Raw genomic sequence first — 6,270 nt, forward strand, 5'->3', positions numbered from 1 at the left:
TGATGGCACTTTCATTGTCGCACCAAAGAGGCACTTTGTCACAAGTGACACCGTAATCCTTTAAAGTTTGCCTCATCCATAAGAGTTGTGCACAACAACTACCGGCCGCAACATACTCCGCTTCGGTGGACGAGAGAGACACACAACTTTGCTTTTTGGAAGACCAACTTACCAACGAGCAACCAAGGAATTGGCATCCTCCGGAAGTGGACTTCCTATCCACTTTGTCTCCCGCCCAATCGGAATCCGAGTACCCTACAAGCTTGAAGTTTTATCCTCTTGGGTACCATAAGCCAAAGTTTGGGGTATGAGCCAAATATCAAAAGATTCGTTTGACGGCCACATAGTAACTTTCCTTAGGTGCGGCTTGAAACCATGCACAAATTCCCACACTCAACATGATGTCCGGTCTAGATGCACAAAGGTAAAGCAAGGATCCAATCATGGAATGGTATACCTTTTGATCCACCACTTTACCATTGGGATCTAGATCAAGTTGGCACTTGGTGGGCATTGGGGTGGAAGCCGGCTTGACGTCACTTAGCTTGAATCTCTTGAGCATGTCTTGAGTGTATTTGGATTGATTGATGAAGGTTCCTTCTATTCTTTGCTTCACTTTGAACCCTAGAAAAAACTTCAACTCCCCCATGGAGGACATCTCGAACTTTGAGGTCATGAGAGCGGCAAATTCCTCATTGAAAGCTTTGTTAGGAGAACCAAAGATAATATCATCAACATATAATTGGCACACAAACAACTCCCCTTTGACCTTCTTAGTAAAAAGAGTGGGGTCAATTATCCCAACTTCAAACCCACGGTCTTGTAACAACTCGGTAAGGTGGTCATACCACGCACGTGGGGCTTGTTTAAGGCCATAGAGTGCCTTATTGAGTTGATACACATGATCGGGAAAGTAGGGATCCTCGAACCCGGGGGGTTGCTTGACGTACACCAATTCATTAATGGGACCATTAAGAAAAGCACTCTTCACATCCATTTGATGTAGCTTAAAGTTATGATGAGAAGCATATGCAATCAACATGCGAATGGATTCAAGACGAGCAACGGGAGCAAAGGTTTCACCGTAGTCGATACCCTCGACTTGGGAGTAGCCTTGTGCTACCAAACGAGCCTTGTTGCGAATGATAATCCCATGGGCATCTTGCTTGTTCTTGAATATCCACTTGGTTCCAATGACATTGTGGTTCTCCGTTGGCCTTGGCACCAATCTCCACACTTTGTTGCGCTCGAAGTTGTTGAGTTCTTCATGCATGGCATTGAGCCAATCCGGATCTTCGAGCGCCTCATAGACCTTGTGAGGTTCCACACAAGAGACAAATGCGTGATGCTCACAATAATTTGCTAATTGTCTACGAGTGCTTACCCCCTTTCTTAAGCTTCCAAGCACATTCGTCATGAGATGATCCTTGGTGGAGAGCTTGGAAGCAACTTTGGCGGCACGACGCTCTAATTCCTCCTCGGTGGTGAGTTGAGGAGCGGTTACTTGATCATCTTGAGCGTCGTCATGAACTTGTTCTTGGTCTTGAACTTGCACGAGGGATAGAACTTGACCTTGAGCATCACTTGGTGTGTCAACACCGTCTTGAGTATGATCTTGCCCTAGGTCTTGTTCATGAGGTTGAGGGCCTTCACTTTGTTCTTCGGAAGCGTGTGGGCCTTGGGTTGGTGATGGCTCCACTTGAGTGGAGCATTGTCCTTCTCCTTCGGCCACAAGGGGTTCCTCAATGGGTAGGATGAAACCAACACCCATTCTTCTTATGGCTTGAGGAGGAATTTCATCACCTACATCACAAGTGCCACTTTGCTCCACTTGGGAGCCGTTATTCTCATCAAACTCCACGTTACACGTCTCCTCAATAAATCCCGTGGATTTATTGAGGACACGGTAAGCATGAGAGTTTGTAGCATAACCAACAAATATGCCCTCATAAGCTCTAGCCTCAAATTTAGACAACCGAACACCTTTCTTGAGAATGAAACACTTACACCCGAATACCCGGAAGTACTTGAGGTTGGGCTTGTTACCGGTGAGTATCTCATAAGGAGTCTTGTTCAAACCCTTGCGGAGGTAGAGCCGATTTGATGCATGACACGCGGTTTTGATGGCTTCGGCCCAAAAGTTGTACGGAGACTTGAACTCCGCCATCATGGTCCTTGCCGCATCCATCAACGTCCGGTTCTTCCTCTCCGCAACACCGTTTTTTTGAGGGGTGTATGGTGCGGAATATTGATGCTTGATTCCCTCATCACTAAGAAATTCATCCAAGGTGTAGTTCTTGAACTCGGTGCGTTGTCACTTCTTATTGTCAAGATCTTTGCATTGTGTTGACGTTGTGCTTCATTGGCAAAGTCAATGACGGTTTGTTGGGTCTCGCTCTTCCTCTTGAAGAAATACACCCACGTGTACCTTGAGTAGTCATCCACAATCACCAAGCAATACTTTCTACCTCCAAGACTATCGAAGGATGGAGGTCCAAAGAGATCCATGTGAAGGAGCTCCAAAGGCCTCTTTGAATAAATGATGGTCATGGGAGAGTGAGCCTTATCATGTAGCTTTCCTTCGATACAGGCACTGCAAGCACGATCTTTAGCAAAACTAACATTCGTTAGTCCACGGACATGGTCCCCCTTTAGGAGACTTTGCAAAGATCTCATATTGACATGGGCTAAACGGCGATGCCAAAGCCATCCTACATCAACTTTAGCCATTAGGCATGTCGCGGTCTTAGTGGGTCGCTCCGAAAAGTTAATCACATATAGACCGTTCTCGACATGCCCAACAAAGGCTACTTTAAGAGTCTTGCTCCACAAGAGGGCCACGGTATCGATATCAAAGAAAGTGGCAAAGCCCATGATTGCAAGTTGACGTACGGAAAGTAAATTGTATGCAAGGGACTCAACAAGCATGACCTTCTCGATCGTGAGATCATGAGAGATGGCCACCTTGCCAAGTCCCAATACCTTAGAAGATGAGGCGTCACCCCACTCGACATTGGTGGGCATAGATGGAACCTTGTGCACGTCCACCACCAAGTCCTTGCTTCCGGTCATATGATTTGTAGCTCAGCTATCGAGCAACCATGATCCACCACCGGAAGCAAACAGCTACAAGAGATCAATGCTTGGTTTTAGGTACCCATTTTGTAATGGGTCCTTTGATGTTAGTAACAAGGGTCTTAGGAACCCAAATAGACCATTCAATGTGCTCATGAAGAGGACCAACAAATTTGGCATAAACATGCCCATCACTAGCACGACACAACACATAAGAAGGATTAAAATCGCCGGCTTTGTTGGGTGAGGTGACATTGCCCTTCTTGACTTTGTTCTTCTTCTTCTCCTCGGGGACACTTTCTCCCGCCCTCACAAAGGTTTGCATGAGGGGAGGAGGACGTTTGGTCTTGTCATTCTTCTTCTTATTTTTGGAGTTGGGGACGTACCCAACCCCTTCCTTCGCCACACCTCCCTTTTGGTTGATCAAGAGATCATTGAGGTTCTTCTTGCCTTGTATGCAAGTCGCAAGGCCTCTCTCAAGTTGCTCCTTCAACTTAGCATTTTCCTCAACAAGATGTATATGCTCACAACACGGGTTAGTAGCATTTGCATTATCAATTAAAACCATATGAGGAAAAGTTGCTTTCTCCTTAGTTAGCTTCACTTGGAGTTGATCATGAGACTCCTTGAGACTAGCGTGAATACCCTTCAAGGCCTTGTGGGCCTTGTCAAGTATATCAAACTCCTCTTTGAGTCTAGCAAGATCAACTCCGAGTTTGGCCTTCTCGGAATTTAGCACACGAGAAACAACGAGGGCATGATCATAATCTTTCTCTAACTTAGCATGATCAACGTTGTATGACTCCTCAAGAGCCAAACGAAGACCACGCTCTTCCTCAAGAGCATTGGAAATATCCGAAATCTCATCGGCATAGTCACGACTATGCCCTTCCATCTTTGAGATGGTGTCTTCGTGAGCCTTGATCATGTCATTGGCCTCACCAAGTTGTTCCAAGAGAGCAACAAAGTGCTTCTTAGATTTTCCCTTGAGTTTGCCCATAAAGGCCTCAAACTCGTTAGCCTCCACATTAGCTCCCTCAACTTCATTAATGCTCTCCGATGGGGAAGGATGATTAATGATGGTAGTTTTCATGTTGGAGGTTACCTTGTTGGTGGCTTTCGCCATGAGGCACTTGGCGTTGATGCTCTCGTTAGGTGAGTCGAAGAGGGACACTCGTGACGTTGTGGCAATGGCGACGGAGGCCATGGCAACCGACTCATCATCTTCATCATCGTCATCATCCTCATTGTACTCTTCTTGCACAACCAAGGCCTTGGGAGGAGTCTTCTTGGTGAAGTTGTTCTTGTTGGGGAACGACTTGGCCTTGTCCTTTCGGATGAGTTTGCCACCATTGTCTTCCCTCTTCTCATACGGGCATTCCGCAATGAAATGACTCACGTTGCCGCAATTCTAGCAAGTCCTTACACGTTGCTTGCCCCTCGTGCCACTCGAGGTGTTTTTGCTAAAGTTATTCCTCGAGTTTTTCTTGCTCCAAAATTGCCTTGAAGCAAGTGCCATGTGTTCATGATATGCATACTTTGTATCTTCGAGGTTGCTCTCCTCCTCTTCCTCTTCTTCTTCTTCCACGATGAGCTTGGCCTTCAAAGCAAGGTTAGGCTTCTTTCCCCATTGAGAACGGAGCACCGCATTGTCGGCGGTCTTGTCCAAAATGTTCATGGCCACAAACTCATCCAACACCTCGCTTGAGGTCAAAGTGTGGAAGTCCGGTCTTTGGCGGATGATGGAGGACATGGCCTTGTGGTAGGGCATCATTGCCTTGAGGAATTTGCGCTTGATCCAATTGTCATCCGTGTCCTTGCTCCCGTGATCTCGTAGTGAGACCACGAGTTTGGTGACTCTCCGATAAAGCTCACGAGGTTCTTCATCTTCCTTCATTGCAAACTCATCGGCCTCATCTTGTACCACTTCATAGTTGGAGCGTTGAATGCTTGCGCTTCCCCGGTAGAGAGACACGACACAATGCCATGCATCTTTGGCCAAGGCGAAGGGACGAAGATGAGGTAGGTCTTCGGGTGGAATTGCATCTTGAATGATGAAGAGAGCATTCTCATTGAATTGATTGTCCGCGGCTTCTCGAGGAGTGAAGTTGCTTGGATCATGTGGGTAGAAACCTTCTTCAATGATTCTCCAAAGGTTAGTGTTCACATGATTTAAATGACGTTTAAAGCGGTAAACCCAAGAATCAAAATCCTCATTTTTCACAATCTTAGGAGGAGGACCGGCATGATTCAAATGAGTAGAAGGAACCGGTCCATCATACACAAGTGGTGGTTCCACATGGGCAAAGATGCCGGTGCCATTCTTGCCACTAGAAGAAGGAGCCTTTTCACTACTAGCTTCCCCCTTGTCGGGGATAGCATCCGACACCTTGTTGGTGGGATCCCCCACTATCAACGGTGCGGTGGATAGTTTAAGCCCCTCAAGAAATTTAGTAAACATGTTTTCAACTTCGGTCGTCATGGAGGTTTTCAATGTCTCCAAGGCTACATTGAACTTCTCACGAGAGACCGAAGTTCCCCCATCGCCCGTAGACGAGATAGGATTCACACGGGAGTGTTCCTCCGCTCCGTCTACGGTATCAACCATACTCTTTGGACGGTAGAGTCCTTAATAAAGAGACGAGGCTCTGATACCAATTGAAAGGATCGATATGGTTGACTAGGAGGGGGGTGAATAGGCAACTACCAATTTTTAGCTTTTCTTTACCAAATTAAACTTTGCATCAAAGTAGGTTGTCTAGATGTGCAACTAGGTGAACAACCTATATGATGCAACAACAACAAGCACACAAGCAAGCAAGGGAACAAACACTAAAGAGCTTGCACAAGTAAAGGTAAGAGATAACCAAGAGTGGATCCGGTGAAGACGAGGATGTGTTACCGAAGTTCCTTCCTTTTGAGGGGAAGTACGTCTCCGTTGGAGCGGTGTGGAGGCACAATGCTCCCCAAGAAGCCACTAGGGCCACCGTATTCTCCTCACGCCCTCACACAATGCGAGATGCCGTGATTCACTATTGGTGACCTTGAAGGCGGCGACCGAACCTTTACAAACAAGGTTGGGGAAAACTCCACAACTTAATCGGAGGCTCCCAACAAGACCACGAAGCTTCACCACAATGGAATATGGCTCCGAGGTGACCTCAACCGTCTAGGGTGCTCAAACACCCAAGAGTA

This window comes from Triticum urartu, chromosome 2 (genome assembly GCF_003073215.2).
Source record: "Triticum urartu cultivar G1812 chromosome 2, Tu2.1, whole genome shotgun sequence".
Classification (NCBI taxonomy): domain Eukaryota; kingdom Viridiplantae; phylum Streptophyta; class Magnoliopsida; order Poales; family Poaceae; genus Triticum; species Triticum urartu.